Genomic DNA, 22,662 nt, shown 5'->3' with positions numbered 1-22,662 from the left:
ACCTCCCGTCCTGGGGTGGGGCCCAGCCCTCTAGGAGGCAAGCCACCTCAGACCACATACCCATTGGGGGACAATCCACTGTCTCCCCATTCATAGTGGCAGCCTGCTGAAGTAACCCCCACACACAATAAGGGCAGCCTGTCCTTTTCCTTGGTCAACAATGAATCCTGTTGACTACGGCAATTGTCTTGCCAGTGGGTTTCAGCCCCCAGCAAGTTCGCTATGGATTCAGTGTGACCAAAGAAATGACAGTAGACATTTCTTTGGGGTGAAAGGGTTTATTGCCCGGCTTGTTCGCCAGGCGGTAGGTTGAACTCATCTCTGCCTCTGCCCAGAGCACTGAGCCAAGCTCTCTATATAGCACAATAATAGCTTATTGCCTAAAGGTGTGGAAACGGTAGCCTAGCAACAGGCCAGTTACATCATCAGGTGGTTTAAGTTCAGTGAGGATCCTGGCCATAGGAACCCCAGCTTCCCCACAGATGGTAACAACAACAATAATGAAAATCCCCTTGGTCACATCATAAAGACAGCAACTTTCAGCCACTATTAGTGTAATTATAAATATAACATAAACATCTTCTAGGATACAGAGAAAATAATAAACTCTTTTCTTCCAGAGAAGGGATCTTCAACTTAGGGTTCTGCATTTCAATCGTGCACTACATATTTAGTTGTAGTGTAAATCGTGTGAATACATATTTGGTGCATGACCAAAATACTTCAGGCTTTGACTTGGACACCAGGGGAGGTAAAAACAAGCTTTCAAAAGAAAAAAAAAAAGAAAGAAAGAAAGAGAGAAGAGAGAAAAGGAGAATAAGAGAGATTCAGATGTATTTGGACTAGAAATGAGATACACATTCAGATGATAGTGAGATTTACAACAAAGTACACAATGGAAGCACCTTGAAATTGCTAACAGGTGACCATTTTTGAACTACAAAAACAGATATTTTATTCTGTTTAAGCTAGAGGTTTAAAACGATAGCCCTGGGCCAAATCTGGCCCTCTGCCTATTTGTATAAATAAAGTTTTTTTGTAACACTGCCATGCCCACTCCTTTTCACACAGCTGAGGTCTGCTTTCACGCTTCAACAGCACAACTGAGCAGTCCTAACAGAGACCATGAGGCCCTCAAAGCCGAAAATATTTACAATTTGTCCCTTTGGAAGACAACTTTGTCAGCACTTGATTCAACCTAATATTTACATCAAATGATGGGCAATCACAGCAAAGGAAACAATTTAAGCACCAGGCAAGATCAGTGCCTGAGAGCCCAGGCTTGAGAAAGAGCTGGATTCTGAGCAGGAAAGAAGAAGGATTCTTCAAGAGATGGCAAGAGATGATAATGGCTGCATGGCCTTCAGGTCCCAAATGCCAGGTGCACCCCCAGTCACTGGGACAACCTAAATGCCCCCACTTGCTTCCAGGCACTGTCTCTGCTGAGTCCCCAGCAGGAAGTGGAGCAGGAATGAGAAAAAAACTGGTTGAACACCAGACTAAGAAATGGTTATCTTTTTTCTTTAAGAATGAATCACTAGAGAGGTGGGACAACAGTATGATAGAAGTGTTACATTAAGAAGATTAAGTTCTACAGATGTGAAATGAGTGAATCTAGAGCAAAAATTGTATTATTTGGAATATCTATCCTTGTGACCCTGAATAGGGTGACATTATGAAGAATAATTACTCCAATGACTGCAGTAATTGTATTTTAAAGAATTATGGGGAGTTCCAGAGACTGGGAAGCCCAAAGGGGTTATTAATAAATAGAAAAGTAATCAAAAGGAACATTTCTTCCTCATTAATAAGCCATACAGTTGATCCAAAATATGACCTGTCATGTAGTTTCTACTGTACACTGAATTTTGAAAGACATATAACTACTGAAAGGAGGGGCAAGAAGCGGGAGGCAGGGGAGGGTCCCTCTTTTCATTCCCATCAATTATTCAAATGCACACTAAGAACTGGGGATTACAAACATTTAAGTTTAGGATTAAGCTAAAAAGCCAAGTGGGAATGTGTGTGTATAAACCAATAGGCAATCTGATAGTTACGTGTTTATATCAGGTCTGTCTTAGGCCACATGTATGAGGGCTGTCCCGGGATAATACAGTTTACTGATTTTATCAAAACAAATTCAGAGTATATACAGGTGCCCTTAATGACATAAACAGCTAGCTGTCCACTGCCCAGTGAAGACATCTGCCTGCTAACCAAGAATTATCTAGCTCAGGGAGACAGACCTAGAACACAGTTGCTCCAGATTTTCTAATGGAAATACTGTCAGCCCCCAGTTAAGCTCCAGAGGTGATTTCTTCCCAGAGAGCCATCAGCAGCCGAAGGTCCAAGAAGCCCTGGGGCAGCGTGGCTTCAGGTTGCAAGTTCATGTCTCTAGTTCCATCCTTGCTGGTGGCCCAAGGGGTGTAGGCGGTCTGTTCCTGGGCCCAGCACACGATCACATTACTGGTCACATGACTTGCTTCTCCTCCTCCTGAGCATTCGGGGACTTCTCCAGTGATGGGGCAGCTGCCTACCCTAAAGGGCTGTCAGTGACTTCCACAAGATAATGCATCCTCCTAGAAGCTCTTTGCACGTATTGGGAAAGATAATAGAGTTTTTAACTTACCATATTTTCTCATTTGCTGGTAGGAACAGCAGTCACAAAGCCAAGTGAAAATGGATGCTAATGCTCACTACCCTGGGGATGTGGTACCCAGAGCCCAACAGCACTGAGGGCACTCTGGTAAAACCCGGGGAGTACTGATAAACAGAGGGAAACATAAGGCATAGCCCAGGCTGGTCACAGCCAGCTCAGGGCCACCTCTGGGCCACCTCCAGGCCTACTGCAGTGAGACAAAGAGCATTTTTCATTTCTGAAGGTCCTGGAGGGCCCCTAATGGGCCTGGGGCCTTGCTGGAAGGATAAGCCAGCCCGTGGAGACACTGAAAGTACAAGCCCTCCTTCCTCCGTCCTCTCCAGGGCTCCCACAGGAGGAAGCCAGCCAGAAACAGAGGGCTAGCAGGCCTTTGATGCAGTCTGGGAGGCTGAACCTCCCCAAGCCTGGAGAAGGCTCCAGAGAGGATCTGAGGGTGCAAGCAGAAGACACCCACATAAGTGGACAAAAAATCACCAACTTTTTAGTCTTGCCTAACATCAAGATATATTTGCTTTATGCAAAGTTAAGCAACAACTCCCAGCCCCGTTTTTATTTTTATCAAACTCCACTTTTTCCTCCCGCCTCCCTTCCAGCACTCTGTGTGGGCATCCTGTGCAGGCGACCTAATAGAGGAGCTGATCCAAACACAGCACGTAATGTGCTTTTGAGCAGAGAAAGATGTTAACCCACACCTTGGCTTGTCAGGAGTTTCTATTCACTGAATCATCTCAACACATACTTGGCAACATTATATAATGCTCACTATGGAGCAATTTACATGTATTAACAGTCTTGAATCTTCACAAAACCCCTACCAAGTAGGAACTGCTCTTACCATTTTAGAATTGAGGGAAGTGAGACCCCGAGAAACTGAGACATTCCTTAAGTTCTCATACCTAAAGCAGCAGCAGAACTGAGCTCCAAATCCAGCCACTTCCATCCAAGTCCATCCTCGTAACCACTACAACTAATGCTGCCTGGTAATCATGTTGAAAAGGTCTAGAAGGCCTGGTTATTTAAAGAAATCCTGCAAGTCATCTTCCTCCTGTAGTGAAAAATCTACTGTAGTGAAAAAAATCACCCATTCTGTAATTTGTAAGTCTGACATCTGCATGTTGCATTTGCTGAAGTGCCCATGTGTCAGCTTCCAAACCCTGCCTTTATAGAGATGATGTTGCATATGATTGACTCAAGCAAGTGATTACACATTTATTTTGTCGGGTCCTATAGACTGAACACGAGGAACGATGTGGCAGATGGTATTTTTCCACAGATGGCCTCAACACGATCTCCCTCCCACATGTGCTTCAGCAGTGTGCCTGGCACTTGCCCACCAGTAAGCGTGCTATTTTCTCCACCTGGGTACTCTGAGCAATCCCAGCTGCCTTGACCAATATGGTTCAGCAGGAACAGCCAATGTCAGCTCTGGGCACAGCCTTTAAAATGGCCAGGAAGCTTATGTTTCCTGCCTGTTGAAGTCTATTCCTTCCTGTAGGAGGAGGGAGGCCACAGGAACAGACCCTCTGGCACCAGACGCATGCGTGCATTAAGCCATCCTGAACATCCATCTCTGAACAGAAGCTTCTGATGACACTAGCCCCACCTGACATGGGATGACAACTGCAGGAGAGACCCAAGGAGAAACATCCAGCTGAGCCCAGCCACCCAAAGGACTTGAGACAAAATAGCAAATCACTGTCTTCAGCCACCAAGCTATGGGATAACATCCTGCACAGTAATAGGTCAAGGAAGCAAATGAGTTTATCAATTTAATATATTTCTTTTGAGAAGGGTAAAGGAAAAGAGGGCTCTGAGCTGCAAATAAGAGACCATCATCATCTGCCTACATCCCTAGGTAGAAAAACAATTTAGCCTGAGAGCCAGGTATCTGTAGGAGATTTCAGGACCCTGCTCCAGAGGTCTGGCAAGCCTTTCTGACTAGGTAGCTCTTAAGATATGGTGATTATATTTGCAGCTCTCAGCACTTCCAGAAACTCCACAGAGACAGACAGAAGCACAGCCTTTTCTGAGTTTTGAGCCTGCTGAAGTACTGTATCCAGATGATTCTGGCTATGACACGTCTTCCTTCCCGTTCTGAAAGCACAACCAGCTGTCAGCTACATCACCGTCCAAGGAACTGCGTCAGCCTGGTGGTGAGACCTGGAGTGAGAAGCACGACCTCCTCCAGGCTGCCAGCTTTGCCTCTACCATTTCCACCCCATATTACTGAGGTCGGAGTCCCCACAGGGTTCTCTCTAACTGGCAGGCTCGCCAGCACCTTCCGAGGATCAGCATGGCCTTGAGGGGCAGCCTGCCTCTGCCTGGGCGGCTGGGAGCCCCCCTTCCCCGGCCTGGTCTCCCATCAGCAGCCCATCTCCTCCTCCTCCCAACCGCTGCAGGATATAGGACTGTGGCCTTCATTTCTGATTAAACTACCAAACTGAAACTACTATTATTAAACTTCAATTAAAGCAAAACAAAACATACAAGCTCTTTATGCCAGAAATATTTCAGACATTGACCTCTAGGCCTCTGCCAACATTACTAAGATATCTCTGAACTGGTACCAGAATTTTTTTTTCATATTACAAACTAGTAGCATGCTTTCAAATACTGGTATCCTCCTTATAGTTAAATCCATATAAAATTTCAGAGGTATATTTGAAAGTAACTGTGAAGTTAGCTTTCCATTATTCATTCTGTTTAAAGCTCTTCAGAAAAATTGTGGGAGGTGGAGGGAGAGAAGGCAGATTGTGAAATAAAAGTTCTCTTTGGCAACTTGATGTACATGTATATGTCTTTTTCTTGTGCTTTGATTTACTGCATTTCACAGATATTGCACTTTTTATGATTGAAGGTTTGTGGCAACTCTGGGTTGATCAAGTTTATGGACACTATCTTTCCCATAGCATTTGCTCACTTTGTGTCTCTGTCACATTTTACCAACTCTCTCAATAACTCAAACTTTTCCATTGTTATATTTGTTATGGTGATCCATGATCAGTGATGACAACTCACTGAAAGTTCAGATGATAGTTAGCATTTTTAGCAATAAAGTATTTTTAACTGAGGTATGCACACTGTTTTTTAGACATAATGCTATTACACACTTCACTGACTGCAGTCTAGTGTAAACATAACTCTTATCTTCACTGGGGAACCAAAATATTCATTTAACCTGCTTTATTGTAATATTCACTTTATTGTGGGGGTCTGGAACTGAACCAGCCATACCCCGGAAGAATGCCTACATTGCTAAGTTCTCTTTCCACCACACCAGTACCCAGATTCTCACTGCTATTACTCTCCCCTTGGGTCATCCTTATGTAGCCTTTGGAATAGTTTCTGAACCATAAGCACCATGAAACCCAAAAGGTGTCAAAATCAGACAGACTCCACATAGTTTCTGGCAAGTCCAGCAGCCAGTGTAACCTCCAAAGAGAGGGCAAAGTCAAGGATACGGCTGGGGAGACAGAGAGGGCGCTCAGGAGCATCTGTTAGCACAAGCCACTTTATTCCCCACCCCCCTGCAGTTCTGGACCCCTGCATTCTCCGGCTTTCTTAGTTGCAACTGTTTCCAGGACTGTGTACTGTATCCGAAGCAAAGCTGGCAATTTTTGCTGTGATGGGTTCTACCACAAAGGGATAGACCATGACTGATTGTGTATTTAAAAAAAAACTCATGCTCACCCAGGGCTGCAAGTGGAGATAGGGAAGCTCAGATACTCCCATGTGGACTAACAGCCACATTTTTTATGTGGAGGTCCTTTCGAGTCTGCTTATAACTTGGTGGATAATTATAAGCTCATTCATCCAAATTAAACATGCAACAGGAAACAACACACATAATTTATAAACTCAAGACCCTGGCCAAAAAAAAAAAGACTCCTTTGTAATATTTTCTTCTTTCAAAACCATTTGCCAAAGTTTATCCCCCAAAAAGGTGCTTCTCTTTCACATTTACATAAAAGGAGAAACGGAAAAAAGAAGTGAGTTCATTCTTGTGGTTCACAAACACCTATGTAATGAGATATGAAGAATCGCAAACTGATTGCATTTGCATACAACTGGAGAAGTGTAAACAGTCTGGGATTCTGATGCTGAGCAACCATTGATCCATCATTCAACTCAGACAAAAGCATCATTTAGGAGACACAGAGGACGACTTATAGAAAAGAGAGGATCCCTCTCCAGAAGCACACAGTCTAACTAGGGAATCTTGACAAACACGCTTGGAAACCCTCTGAAGAGGAGCATTGGCACTGAAGCACACTCCACTAGGAGGCTGGGAAAGCAGAGGGAGGGGTAGCGCACTGGCAGCAGCGGGAGGCACAGCGTTGGGCCTCAGGCAGCTGAGCTATCTGCTCCACAGCCAACTCTCCTCTCACATCCTGGGGCTCTTGGATTTTAGGAAAGGTCGGCTTCCCCTTCACCCTGACTGTTCAGGGCATTAGACACCGGAAGAGGCAGCCCTGCAACCAAGCAAGTGATGTGCTGTTCGTCCTGGAAAACACCAAGAAGCACATCACACGTCTGGTGCCGTGCGGGACAGTGAACTGATCAGACAGGTCTGGGCACGTGGCTCCCTGACATGGAGGGGCTCCAAGCGATCCCACAGAGATGAGACGAGGGCAAACTTCTCTAGGACCCTGAAAAGGACATCTGTGAACGGGTCTGGCTTTGCCTTGCTCATCTGGAAGCCATTTCTGATTTTCAGGCCTCTGCTTGTCGGGAACTGCACCTGAAGACACCACATCCTCGCTACCTGTGCTCTGACACTGCAGCCATGAACCATGAGTGTGGAGTCCTCCCCGGAGCCCTGGACGGGGCACCAGCCTTGTGTCCATGCCTGCTGGGCACATGCCTTCCAAACCTCCACCACCCCCTTGAGTCCCAGCAAGTCGGGCTGCTCTGCCAGGGCGTGGACACAGGGCACTGCTCCAGTCACGCCCACACCAACACTTCTGCCTTCACCACCAACCTGACTCAAGGTTCTAGGGAATCCTCAGGGTTTGCACCTGAAGCATCAGTTCAGGTTCCCAGGGAACACCGGAGCACTGGAGAAAATCTCCATCCATGCCAGGACAAGGGGTGGCCAGCTTAAAAACAGGGACCAAGAAGCAAAAACCAATTCTGTTCCACACACACTCTATCCCAGGGCAGGGCTGGGACTGCAGCACAGAGGAAGTTTCCAGCAAACACTTCTTGGTACACCAAATGCTATTTTTCACCCTGTGTGCTTCTGGACCCCAGTAAAGGCAGATGGCCTACATTATCATGGACCCCTACACATGCCCTCTCTGAGAACATAATTGATGGTCATCTCTCTATGAAGGCTTTGTCTCCTGCCGGGAGACAAAGAGATTCGCTGGACAGCCTCAATAATGCCTTCCAAATTCTGGAATTCTATGGAATGGTCACCTCAATTACAAGGCAGTCAACATTCAACAAACAAGATGCTATAATTCAACAAAATGCTTGCCCTTCCTCTGAATCAAACCCACCTCCCACCTGGCGTGTCAATTTGAATTAAGACAACAGAAAGGGTTTGTCAGGATAAAGCTATCAAAAATTAACCAAGTCTCTTGCAAACTATGGATTACTTTACAAGCCAAAAAACTTTTTTAAAAAACACTTACAGAAAAGCAGTAATTGATGAATACTGCGGACAATCACATACTGCACGTGTATTTAATAACAAAGTGTTTCTCTAGACATGGGGAAATGTAAATATAATTCTTTCAGAGCAGATTGGTCATTTGTCTCTGGAAGATTGGAGGGAGCATGTGTAAAAAGAGATCTCAGAAGGGTAATCGAATCTCTCCTTTTTACCACAGTTGAAAGACTGATGTGACAACTAAGCTTTCCTGCCTCGGGTCCAGTCAACCTTCTCCCTTGACCTTTTAAGTAAACAAAACAGAAGAAAAAAAATCTCAGCTGTTCTCCTTTATGCCCTACCAGTAAGATAAAAATGCCTGTTAGGTATTTAACTGTCCTCACCAAGAGTCTCTCCTCTTCCAGGAGCCTGAAAACTGTTCCCAATATTATTCAGCACCCACTTTGCCTGGTGCCTAATTCCACAGCTTCTGACCTCTTCGTTCATAGTGAGAGGTTACCCTTTTGTTTTCTCCAAAGAATGATGTATTGTTTGACCAAAGCAATCAATTGTAGTGTCAGATAGAGGATGACAATTCAAAGATGTTGAGGATTCCGATTGTCTGGGCCCTTGACACTGTTGTCATCCAAGATCCCATGACTAATTTTGGATCATTGGAAATCGGCCACCACAGGACACATCTGAACCTGTTAAAAATAGCCCAACCGCTCCTCTGAACATTTCGACTTACTAGAGCAGCAACAGAAATGCTCTTCTAGTTTCAAAGTTGGTTTGCTCCTCTGGAATGCAGTAAAGGAACAGAACTCCACGATACAGGATTTTTGAGAACGCCTGTAAGATTTTAAATGGATGTTTCACTGTAGAAGAGTTAAATAATTTTTTTAAAAAGATTGTTAATATACAACTGAATGTTCTCTAAGTACAGCAAGCCATGTTGTATATTGTAGATCAATAGAAAACAATTGATACTATTTTTGGAATACTCCCTGGCCCTCCACTCCATTTAAACTCAGAGCATTTAATTAAGTAAATCCAATTAATCATCTGGAAGCTAATGTAGGAAAAGGAAACAGGAATAATTCCCAATTGCCCAGAGACACACAGCATTTCAAACATGTATATTTTACAAGTTTCATATGTACCTCTAAGAATGTCTTCATATGAATTCCTTTAGCTTTCTACCAATTCTTAAAAGTCTAATGCCAAACTCTTTTTCAGAAACACATCTAAAAAATCTTTTTCTTCCCAACTATAGGAAAAGACACAAGAAATGGATCTGGCTGGTACTGATGGCCCCCTTTATCAGGAGCTTTTTAAATATCTGACACCAACTGTAACCTATTTGGGTCACACTGCCATTATCAGGCAAACTGGCTATTTGGCAGAAGTCAAAGTCAACTCCAACAGCTAGGTTTAAAAAGACACAGTAGCCCTGACCTGAAGAGGAACAATGATAGCCAGGGGCCATCCTATACGTTTCCAAGCAAGCAGCCTTCCCCAACATGCTTTCAATTTGTTTTCCTAAATTTACTCCTGCAAAGCTTAATTCAATGGATGTTCATTCAAAAGTGCATTTAAAGAAGAAGCTGCAAAGGTCTCTGACCCTGAGGGTCATCCCCACAGCCTCCTCCAACCAGAGGCAGGCACAAATTGCATACTCTGTCCAGGCCCCTTGACAATGCAGCTGCCAAGCCTCCAATCATGGTCTTTATTCTTCCCACTTAACACAGTCTGCACCAACCTCCAAGCAGGAAATCTGGGCTCCAAAGCCAGTTCTTTGGGAAAAAGACATTTCTGGTTTAAAATCAAAACATTTAAAGCCCATGGAAAGGCACTTAGTGGCAAATCGAAACTGGATTAAAGTTCTACACTGCCACCAGTCATCAAAAAGAGGCCATTACTGATCTGCTGTTGGGGGTGAACTTGTAGCCCCCTTTTATGGGCCACACGGGCTCGGAAGGACAGGCTGGCCAGCCCATCAGTGTGTTCCCACACCCAAATGTGTCCTAATGCCCCGTGGCTCTTCCATGGATCACAAGCTCGCTAACACTGGGATGGATTGGAGCTTTGATTCTTTTGCCAAAAAAATGACTGCAGTCTCGGACACAGAGGATGACAAAAAAAAAAGCCAGTGCGGGCTTTATTTGGAGGAAAAAAGACTAATTGAAGCCAACGTTCCCTGGGCCCACAGGGGTCTCTGCTATTCACGTGATGCTTTCCTTTCTGCACCCCTGCTTCACGCTGACCCCACACCAACCCACGGTGCGGCCAGGTGTCCCAAAAGAGGAGAAGGATCTATCGGTGCCATGTGGGGTGACTCTGGATAAATGGGAAACCAGATCTGCTCCTTATGCAGTTTCCCCTTTAATCTGCCCTCACTGGCTGTGAAGTCATCGTGATTCTCTTCCCTCTTGAGAGAAAAGGGCCAAGTAATTGGCCACTAGAAGAAAAACTGAGATTTTTCTGAAAGATTATCAAGAAACTCAGGGTCTTAAAGATCAAATGAAGAATGTTTATTTGGTCTTCTCTTCCCAAACTCACACCAAAGAGTCTGTACTGCTCCCCTAAGCAAAGAAATAAAATTCCTAAAATTTTGAATCTGGAGTGTGTCGTTTTTGTTTATAATTTCCACTATATGAGGAAAAAAATTCCCTTTTAAATACTATGTGGACATCAGGAAATGCCCTTCTTCTCAATCAAAAACATGGACGTGTCGCTCTCTGCATTCGCTTCCCCAGCTGAAGTAAATCTTCCCTCTAGACACAGTCCAAGTTCAAGTGTTAATGTCCTTGAGCCTACCTCAATCAACAGTGGATTTAATCAACATATACTATTTTTAAAAATGTCTTCAAGGTATTTAATTGACAGAGTGTCTGACCACCATGAAAACTGACTCTCCCCCTCTTTGTCCTAAATGTGGTTTATAGCTTTAATTACTAAGCCAAGCATTTACATTTACTCCATGAAATACTGGAAAAGTGAACTTACTGCCGTCTTGGGTTGGGGGTGAGTGAGGTGTGGGGCATCTGCAAGGCCCTTCCACTGGTACCATCTCTGTGTCCCACTCTCCCATGTCATGGCCCAAAAGATCCCCACCATGAACCCTTCACAGGCTTTCCTCTGTACCAAGATAAACCTCAGTGAGATGGAACCCCAGCAGGTGGGCCTGAAGAAACTATTCAAAGTTAAATAACATTTGCAGGCGTAAGCTTCTGGGTGAATGAATCTCTGAAATTCTTACTTGCCAGCTTGCAGTTTCCTGAATGATTTCTTTTCACAAGCTGGTGATAGAACCTAGGAATTCCACCACTGCTGGCAGACAGAAGAGTACATTTGGCTCCAGGCCTGACTTCAGAGTCTGCCTGGAAAGACAACAGCCAACACTGCTGCTCGGGCTTGCAGAGCTCCAGAGGGTGCCATCTCAAACCCCACCCCTAGCCCCCTGACCACTGCACAGTTTGCATTCTAGGGTGGCATTTTTAGGAATAGACAGCTGTAGAAAAACACTGATTTAGATGTGTATCAACAAAAAAAAATGGGGGTGTACAGGCAGAGAGGGAAATGCTTTCATATCAAGCACCCATGTCCAGGTATCCCCATATGAGGAATGCCTTGGGGCCAAGGAAGTGAGAGAGTCTCAAAGTGGAGAGGAAGGAGGGTGTGAGTGGCACACCTCCAGCTTCCAGTCTCTTCTATGGACCCAAGGCTGGCGAGCAGAGCAGGTTCCTGCTGCCGCGCCACATGCGGTTCTCTCCTCGGAGTTACCTGGTGAGCAGATGCATGCTTTTCCCAGCTGGACAGCACCCAGCAAATGTGAAGCAAATGCTGGGTTATAATTAAATGGCCACCACATGTCTGCAGGTAACTGACCTAGATGAGGTCTGGTCTATATAAGCCAACATGCAGCAGCCCAGAACAGGGCTCTGGGCGAAAGAGCATGCACACCATGCTCACGACATAGCAGCAGCTCTAAAACCCAGCAAATAGCCAGGTGGCCAAGACGCCAGACGGTAGCAGACACAGACAAAACCCAGCAACCCCCTTTTATATGGGGGGGCCCGGGGGGTGAAACAGGGAAGGGAAAGACTAAACTGGGTCTTATTAGAAACTACAAGTTCAATTAGAAAATATTTTGAGCCCAGCTTCACTCAAAACTTAGAAACATAGCAGTTAAATGACTGCTGAAGGAGCAGAGAAACCCACCAGAAAGGACAGGAGACCACAGGCCAGCCACACTGGACATCTGGTCACCTTACCTTGAGCAAAGGCTCAACATCTGAGCATTGGTGCCCTGCTCCAGAAAAATGGTCTTCTGTCTATACTTACAGCCCAGAAATACTCAAATAAAATGCCTACCTCTAACTCCTAGTTCAAGATTTAAATATGTTTTCCTTAGCTGACATGTTGCCAAAGACCGTCTTTTTTTAAACGTCCGAACAGGGACAAGCAGTAAGGAGCCGGAGGACAGAGGCCTTGTGCATATTAGCCCTCTGGGATCACAGTGAGCACGCCAGGCCCTTCCCTGCGTTCCAGACTGCCAGAATAAAGTTAGACTCCTACACATTAGACTGTCCAAGATCAATATCTGCTGTGAACATTTGGATGCTTCCCAGAAAATAAAATGCCTACAAAAAAGTAAAAGTCATCCAAAGTAGTGGTCCAATACATTTTTCCCCCACTTAGGACAATGTCTTCACATAATTCTGTCTATAACACTACATGTTCCTTTAATTATGATCAACTCCAGCTATCAGATCCAATACAAATCACAGTTACTTTATAGGAGGTCTAAAAACAAGGGGAAACTGCATTCTTATTCCTTCTCTTTCAAAACTAAGCATCTGTCCTGGCAAAATTTCTCTGATCATGTAACCAGTCAGTCTGTTTATAGAGTGCCTAACCAGTGCAGTGATCCTTGGAAGTGGAAAACATAAGCTCTTTGAAAATGAAAGAAAACCGCCGTGAAAAAGTACCCACTTAAACAGTATTTTACTGACCAATTAAAACTATCAAAAGTGACATCAGAAATTAAAATGTCACCCACTCCTTTGTCATCTAATAAGCAGAAGGAACTATTAAGGCAATCTCATAAATTACTCCTTACCACTCACCAACAATGAATAGAAATTTCGAATGGTACTAGAAAAACATGGCCAGTTTATGAATTTTACTCTTAATTTGTATCTAGGTTAGGCCGCAAGCTTGGGAGAAGTGTGCTAGTCGGAAACCACACTGGTAAGAGGTCAATAAAACTATTACACTAGGATTTTAAACTTTTGTCAGTCTCAATTTTTGCACACAACTATAAGGACAGCAGAAATCAGGTGTTGTTAAAAGAAAATGCTTGCTCAAAAAAACATCACAGGGCTGGATAAAAATACTTTATTACTGAAGGAGAGAAGCAGATAAGCTCTGAAGGCTAGTAGGTCCCAGCCAGCTCCCGAAAGCCAGGCTGGATGTATCTAGAGCTCCAACAGTCTGTTCCAAAGTAAACACTCCCACAGAAAGTCACCATGTGGAAACCAACTGGTGTGGAGACAGCAAGGTGCCCGCGAGAGCTGAGGAAGTCCCATGGCAGGAGGCAGAGAGGATTTTAATGCACTAAACAGATGGAAGTTGCAATAAACAAGAGGAAAGAGCTAAAGACACTCATTTACATGCAGAGACAACATTCGAAGAGCAAGGAAATTAACAGGCAATTCATATGTATCTCTACCCATAACCTAATTTCAGCTTGTGCTTTAAGTGCAAAACGTGTCAAAGCAGGATAGAAAGAACTAGAAGCTATTCCATGACTTCTCCTTCTAAGAAGAAAAAAGCACACTTCCCTGTTAGTACTCAAGCTATGGGCATTTAACAATCTGGACTCTGCCCCTGGGTCTGGCTGTTAGAAGTCCCCTGCTTTACCAGCTGAAGCAAATGCCCTGCTGAGAAAGCGTCCAGGGACCAAGCAGGGGGCATTCTGGACTTTTTCCCTAGGAAAGCACCATCATTTGGCAAGCACAGTGATACCCTGGGAGTTTCAGACCCTGCAGCTCTCATGAGACCAGGAGATTCTCTGTTTTCAAAGACTTCACCCCTGAGCTATGCCTATATCACAATAAACCTCTAACAAATGGCTGGAAACTAGGATGTGCCCAAATGGAGTAGCTGGCTTGGCCAATTTAACTGATTGATTTAATTTGGTTCTCTGGTCTCGTCTGAAGACCACCTGGGTTTTCCCGTCTTCATAACTGAGATCACAGTTCTGATCTCCGGAGGGAGGGCCTCAGCATCGAAGACACGCTGCACATCTGGGCATCCAGTGGCCGCTGCACTCATCTTTTTTAAATCATGGAAACACAGAATACAACTCCCAGTAAGCACAGCAGGATTTGTTTAGGCCACTGGCAGTTTAACACTCTCTAACTTCAGAGATTATGTCCCATATTTCTTTTTGTTTAACAACTCTATTGAGGTGTAAATTACATAGCATAAAATTTACTCACTGTAAACGGACAATTCAATGATTTTTAGTAAATGTACAGATTTGTGTGACCATCTCCACAATCCATTTTTAGAACATTTCCATCATCCCAAAAAGACCCGCCTGCCCATTTACAGTCTCTCAATTCCTACCCCTAGCCCCAGGCAAACACTATTCCACTTTCAGTCTTTATAGGTCTCCCTTTTCTAGACAGTTCATATAAATGGAATCCTATGATATGTGGTCTTTTGTGACTGACTTCTTTCACTAAGCATAATGTTTTGAAGCTCACACATATTGCAGCATAAATCAAGAGTTCATTCACTCTATTGCTGAATAGTCATCCATTGTACAGCTATACCACATTTTGTTTGTCCGCTCATCTGTTTCAGCTTATTAAACCTATAAATCCAACTAAGTGACAAGGCTTATTGGTCTAATCTCAGAGATAAAATAAGAAAACCTGCCAGATTTTTTTAATATGCTAAGTTTTTTAAATCTCTGTAATGTGTGAAAATATGTAATGAGGATACAGTAAGTTCCAGGAATTTCTGTGCTTGGGAGGGGTGGCGGGGGGCGGCTCCTGTTTTAAATAAGTAAACAACAATCACTGAATTTCACATTTTTAAGGTTTTAATATACACTAAGTGTCTTATGTTCATTTCCAAGTCAAGCAAGGTCATTGATTCATTTAACAAGCATTTACTTACTGTGCCAATAGCCTTGTATTAGCATCCATGAAGTACACAGTCCTTGGCTTACAAAGACATTGGCATTTCAAGACTATGCTAATAAATCAGCTGGGGGGGGTGGTATCTGAAACATCTTTCTCCATATAAAGAATATAAATAACATTTAGCTTCCATGGTTAGCCCCCAAAAGCCTTGGTTAGGCCAAATTCCTTTTTCTAGGATACTTACGGCTGCCCATACTATTTATATGCTATATAGAGGCATTTATTTACTCATTCACTCATCACATAAGGACTGAGAGTAGCAGGCGTCCCAGGCACTATCTAGGCACAGGAGACTCACCGATGTCTGTCTCCAAAGCTTACATTCTCCATTGGTGGAAGAGTTGAATACAGTATTGTGGTACAAAATTCAATGGAGAGAAAAGAAGGGACTGAGGGAAAAAGGGAAAGAGGGAGGAGGTGCTATCTTAGATAATATGATTGGGAGATGCCTTTCTGAAGACGGAACACTAAAGCAAAAGTTCTCAAAGCAGCAAGATCTGGAAGCAGTGAGCCTTCAAGTGAATGAGAGGGAAAGCATTCCAAGCAGAAGAGAACATGCACAGGCCAGAAAGGAGGCCAGAGGGGCTGGCAGAGGAGGGAGGGAGCCGTGATCACACACACAGCTCCCCTACTTCCCAGCCTCAGTGTGCACTGCCCCAACCCCACTCCCCCGCCCCCAGTGGAATCAGTTCAGCCTCACTGCAGGTCCCAGCCCACGGGCCCACCTGCACAGAAGCTGCAGCAAGCTGGCAAGCTCTGGACCCGGGTCTGGCTGGCAGCTAGTCCTGCTCGCTTGCTTCTCTCGCTGCCTCCAAAGGTACGGACCTCTGTCTTCTTCCCTCAACATGTTCTCGAATACTTTGTTCTAGGAATGTGTTTTGTGTTATCATTCCTGAAGCCCTGCCTTGGTAACCAAACATCTTAAACACTCTGGTAGAGAAGTCCTGCCATGCTTCCTGTATCCACATCCCCATTTATCTTCCTGATGACCTGTTTCTGGAAGGACCTACAGACCCGATGCAGACATGGGATCCTGACTCCTATTACCACATGGCCATCTCTGAGGCCATCCACAGCTTTTACCCACATACTCTGTGCAGGATGCTTGCAGGACCTCTATCTGACACCCCTGAGTCACACAGGACAGTTACACCACTGCCAATTACTACTGCCCACAGCACCCCTCTCCAGCTGCCAAACTCTGGCCTGGAATCTGTCCACCACCACTGATTTCTCTCCAGCACAGTAGGCGGGCCTGTCCCCTCAGGACCACTTGGTTGCCAGTGACAGCTTCATTCCAGGTGGATGCCTCTCCCAACTGCCTTGCTCAATTAGGCAAGCAGCTTTATTAAGCTGTGGGCTTCTGGTAATTACGCTACCCAGCTTTCCTAGAATTAACCTTCTTAAAGTCAAATCCGCAGCTAGGACACCTGGGAACTTACATGACAGCTGTCTGAGAAGCAAATCCTTATTTAGATCATACTGTATGTCAACTGGCATAAACAATGGCTTAATTACAATAGTTGCTGGACAAAGGAAGTTTAACATCCAGGGCAATTACTTTGCTTTGCACCAGTTACAAACAATGTTCTCAGCTTTCCTATCGGTGAAGTTTTACGACATGTCTAAATCTCAATCCTGTAAAAGGAATCACAGAACCCAGTTACAATTCTAAAATCCATTTGGCTGCAGGATGTCCAACCCTAAGTGTCCCTGGCCCCTTATGCAGACTCCTTGCACAACATGCTGAGTGGTCCTGGTAGTGGGGTAGCTGCTTCCACCGTGGCTGGCCGAGCACTGCTTTGGAACTCCTCTCCAGCTATGACACACCTCTAGTTTTTTTACAGAAAGGGAAGCTCTTTGTGGAATTTTATTTACGGTCAGTTTGGGAGGAACTCATCTCTTCCGGGCAGTTTTAGCCAAGCACTAGCCATTTTATGATGTTTCAGACAACTGATGGGGAATAGCTTAGCGAAATGCTTCTTACTACTTCCTTTTGATTCTGCCTTTCTTTGCATAGGCACATCATATGTTGTTATCAAATGCTGGGTGAATCTGAACTGATTGAAAAAGTCTCTATTTCCTGTGAACAATTCATCCTTCTTGCTCCAGCCTGATTGTCACTTACTTAAGATGTATTTAATTCCACATCTCAACAAATACGGTATTACTTCTCCACTACAGTTGGCTTCTGACAGCATCACTCCCCTGGTTATTTATCATACATATCTATAATTGAATTACCTATTGCAGTAATGTGATCTACTCTCAAATGTACATAAAAATGCAATATAAATTGTTCCAATGTATACTTCCTCCTCATTCTATGTGAATCCTAGGTTAGCCATGCCACAGAGATACAGAGACAATGAATATAAGATTAGTGGGTTCAAGGCCTTCCAGAAATAAAAAAAATTTATCCCCTAAAAAATTTATTATTTTAAACTATAGGGGGGTTCTTCAGTATTAATCAGGAAATCAATTCTAGTATATGTGGGAGTAAAAGAGTAAAAACTGGAATGACTTTATTTTTTCCAAATGCCACAGTACTATGCCAATACATTTTAAAACTTGGGAAAGGAAAATAAAGGGTGCTCATCTTCACTCTTGCCAAACATTAATCTTGAAAAAAAAAGAAGGAAAAGAAAGTGAAAAAAAACAAGAACAATTCCTTTGAAAATATTTTCTGTTTTCTTGAGCCCCCTGTTGGGTTAATTTTATTTTAAATGTCATGCCCCAAGTGAAATATAACTTGTCTTTGAAGTTGCCAGGCTTCAAAATACTCTGTGAAATTCAGAGCCAGGTTTCCTTAGCTCTAGAACCTTGAGATGGCAAAGATTAATCGTGTCAATACAGTATATTATAATGAATTATTATATACTACCTTCTCTTGGATCAAGTTCTCATTTGCTTTGTTCTGTGTTTGGCTTAAATTCTGAATCAAAGCAAGTTCGGGGTAAACTCACTGAAAGTGAAAAGTTTATCTATGCTATCTATATTCTTACTTCAATTTTTTTCTTATTTTCTTGCTGTTAGAAATAGACTTTACATATCTGGACAACCAATATCTGACAAATTCATCAACAAAATAATTGATGTATTTATCAAGCATACCAAAAGCTGCTTCTTCAAACTGATTCCCCCTGTTGGATTTATCTTTATGATGCTGCCATCTTGTACAGGAATTAGAGACAGCAGATTGCCCCCTATCTATGGCAGATCATTTCTACAAGGCAGCAAGCAACAATAAAAAAAAAGTAATTTTCAACACAACTTCGGCGTTGCAACTCTAAAACGTTGCTGGAAACATATGTGAAACGTGTCTGGGTTGTCAACAACAGTACACAAAAGCAGTATTAAAAAGTTAAAATACATATATATTCATCTTAGGACTTAATAGTTCACTTTCTCTGTATAAATCTGTAAATAGATGCAGGTGGGCAGAAATGTACGCACTTCCACATTACACACTTTGTACTTTGGCGTAACTCAATTTGTTAGACACTGTAATTTACATTTAAAAAAATTACTTAACACTAAACATAAAAATTTGTCACCTTGGTGTTATAATTATACCCTAAGCAATTTTCCTGAGTAACTATAGCAACAGTTTCAGAGGCATTTTTAAATAGAGATTTGTTATAATTTTAGAATCAAGAATCATGGAGATTTGCTACTGGATGTGAGGGACACTTCTCAAATACTTGTACATACACTACTACAGAAGTGGAATCCTTGACTTGCAGTAATTTGTTCTACCTTGCACACAATATGATTTGTAATGCAAACCTCTTCTTGGGGATTAGTTTCTAATCTTAGTTCGCTCTAAAGATCATGATTACTTGTTTATATAATAGAATGCCTTTATATCTTTGGCTGGACGTTTAGTGAGGGGCATCTGTTTCTCCTCCCTCACTTTCCTTTACATGTACCAGAAGTAAAGCCTCAATTTCAATGACTTTATAATAAAAAAAGACATTTGGAATCATTAAAAGTCAACCCCAAGTTCATAAAACCTATGTAATGGTTTGGTTAAGCACCTCTCTCAAACATCAAGAACATGTGACACAGTCCCAAAGAGTTGACATCTGTTAGTTTGAGCATTCAGCACACACACAGAGAAGAGTTAGTTGGTTTGAACATTTGTCTCTGATCAAGAGTCTAAAGTAACCCTGAAGCATGATTTCTTACTGCAAAGCTTCATGGATCGGGCTTCAGAAGGTCTATGAACCCTCTAAAATATAAGCAAAAGTTTCTGTGAATGTGCATACATTCATTACGGTCCCACAGTCCACGACTTGTATAAGCCCCTGCACTTATATTTCTGTTTCATTTTATCCAGACATGAAGAAGTAATTTTTAAAGGGAAAGGCAGTGAAGAACACAGGTTTATTTTTACCAAAATCTGAACATCTCCAAAATTTCTCTTGGACAGAGACAAGCTTTACCACCCAAGAGACCAAAGACTTTGCTCTCACCAGGGATCTCGCAGCTGTTTGCCATTTAAACAACTGAATAAGTTAGTGCAATTCATAAAAGGCATAAAATGGCTAGCATCATCCATCTTCTCCTTGTTAAGAAAAGTATAGGCTGAAAGCATGTAGAAGCAGATGCCAGTTCATCACCCCACAGTTCCATGAGTATGCAAACCATAAGTGAGAGTGCACAAGCTCTGAGCTGCTATCTCATGGCAAAGTTTCTACAAGAAGGAAACTCAGGGAAAAGGAAATCTGTGCTTCAAGTAGTCCAAACAGTCACATTTCAGACTGCTTTTGCATTTGAAACAAACATGGTAAAACATCTCTGGGGCTAAAAACTCCATGTGTCCTTTGGTGCAAACACAGGCATAGACAGGGAAAGTGACTTAACTGATGCCCAACTTAAGGTATTTTCTGCTTGAACAGAAATTGTGAAATAGTCACACAAAATAGCACCCAATAGACTTTAACCTCTCTTCAATAATGAAACTGGCACTAAGTAGCAGTTAATTTAGCAATACTACTTTGGTGTTAAAAATCTTCTCTTCCTGTGTCTCCTAAGGAAAGACCTAACTCTATAATTAATATACCTGCTGTTTCCAAACTCTCCCATTAGGAAAACAGCTCTTCTTGGTAAGCTGCGAAATACAATTGTTTTTGTTAAAAGCAAGATGCAACAATCATGTGTAACCCCGGCGTCGTAACTAATGTGTGCCTGAGGAGCAGAACTTTATGTCAGCATTAAGCATAATTCACATTATGTTCACTCAATTTCTATTTGTTTTTGAGTAAATAATTACAAGGTGGGAAACGCATGCACAGACAGGGTTTGCAGGGATTGTCTCTGGAAGGAACCCTTCTAATATAGAGCACTTGTGTTTGGTAACCACCTTTCCTGTCCCTTCTTCTAGCAAGCCGACAGCTCCCTCTCGTCAACAGATCAGCTCCCGCACTTTCCTCCCTACGAAATCATTTCAGAGATGTGCCTGGTCCTTCTGCTTGCTGAGGAGGACCCCCGCCCACTCACCCCGCACAGAACTGCTGCGAGCATCCTGTCTCCCAGCGCTCGCTCTCAGCGCCCCCTGCCGGGGATCCTCGGGACGCCGCAGGCGCAGGAAAGTTAAATCTCAACTCTTTGAGCAGCCGCATCCAGGTACACGACGAGGAAAAGGCGAGGAGGTGAACGCGCTTCCCGCCAAAGCCCCGGGAATCATGATCAGACTGCGCTAGGCCGGGCACTGGGCGGCTCAGGGAGCGATCTCGGTAAGATCACCCCTCGGCGGCCGTTGTCCCGCACGACTCCAGGGGGCCAATCCCCTTCGGGACCAAGATCTACCTCCGGCCCCGAAACCCTAGGCCAGGGGAGCGAAATTCGCGAAGCGGTGGAGAGACGCCTACGGAAAGGTACTCGCCTGGCTGCAGCCCATCCAGCATCCCAGGCCTCGGAATCCCTGGCCGCCACTTTCGGGGCGCCGCCAGCCTGTCTCCCTCGTTAACCAAAGCGCCTGGTGGAGTTGAGCCCAAGTCCCGGATTCTCATACGCGCTGCAAAGCCCCGTAACTCGAACAGTAGAACTGCCCCAGCCAGCGGGGCTGCGAAGCCCCCGACCCCTGCCCTTCGCTCCAGAAGCGAGGTTGGACGCATGCGGGACGCGAGCACAGACCTCCACTGCGCACCTTCCGGAGGTGTTGGGGAGGGGTCTGGTCTAGCTCAGCGCCCGGTCGCCCACCGGGCTTCCTCTCCTTACCTCTGCACGCTCAGACCTCGGCAAAGGCAGGGACACAAACTTCCAGCCAGTGCGCTAGCTCAACTGTGCGCGCCCCCGCACTGATGGTAGCCCCAGTGCTGTACGCGCAACCAGTGGAACTGTCCCTCGCCAGTGCCTGCATATCGACCCTGCCCGCGATCGACACGATCCACCCGCTGACCACTGCTGCACCCCCCACCCCCGTCCCGAGCTGCAGCGCCGCACGGTCTGCGCTGTGGCCAAGGCCACAAGGGGATGGTGCGGGGATCGCTCACCAGGTGCGAGGCGCGCTGCTCGTGCCAGTCATACAGCGGCTGGGGCCCCCAAGCGCCTCTGAGGGTCCTCTTCTGCTCCCAGCTGAGTAAGTCGAGGCAGCAGCCGCAGCCGCCCCCTGCCACTTCTCCAGAGCCACCCGCCACGCGCTGCGCTCCGGGCTGGGGGCGCCGGCTCGAGCGCCAGGCGCACCGTCCCCGGGCGCGCGGCTGGGCCGGGGGTGAACAGGTTCGCGCCCAGCAGAGCAGACCGAAGAGGAGGCGAAGTTGAGAGCCCGAGCCAGCTCCACAGAGGAGCCGCGGGTGGGAGAAGAGAGGCCCTGGGGTGGGCTGCACGGGTCGGCTCCCCACGGAGGGGAGGTGGAGGGTGGGCGCCGCAGCGGAGCAGGGGCTACAGCGGGCCAGGGGCTGCGGAGCCCACCCGCGACGGGAAGACAGCGAGCGGGAGCGGGCGCAGCACGAGCAGCCGCCGCCGGCGCCGCCTTCCCGGCAAGTAGGGAGGCACGGGGCGCGCGAGCGGGGAGCGCGGGGCCGCGGGGCTCCGCCCCCGCCCCGCCCCTGCCGCCGCGCCTTTTCAACCCCTCCCAGCCCGGGTGAAACCCGAGCGCCCCACCCTACGCCGGACCTCCCCGGGCCCCACCCCCGGCACCGCCCCTTCTGGGGACGAGACCCCGTCCGTGCCCCGGT

At 45.2% G+C, this 22,662-nt stretch overlaps 1 protein-coding gene across 1 annotated transcript in view; it reads right to left on the bottom strand.

Moving 5' to 3' along the window:
* SEMA5A (semaphorin 5A) overlaps positions 1–22,448 on the bottom strand; it is a 462,739-nt gene extending 440,291 nt beyond the window's left edge. The window contains exon 1 of the mRNA XM_036896667.2: positions 21,979–22,448. The gene's annotated coding sequence lies outside the window, so the exon portion shown is untranslated. The remainder of the gene's footprint in view (positions 1–21,978) is intronic.
* Between the last annotated feature and the right edge of the window lie 214 nt (positions 22,449–22,662).

The sequence above is a fragment of the Manis pentadactyla genome, chromosome 2 (genome assembly GCF_030020395.1).
Source record: "Manis pentadactyla isolate mManPen7 chromosome 2, mManPen7.hap1, whole genome shotgun sequence".
NCBI lineage: Eukaryota > Metazoa > Chordata > Mammalia > Pholidota > Manidae > Manis > Manis pentadactyla.
Note: the sequence above shows the minus strand (reverse complement) of the source record. Positions and strands in the feature narration are given on the sequence as shown.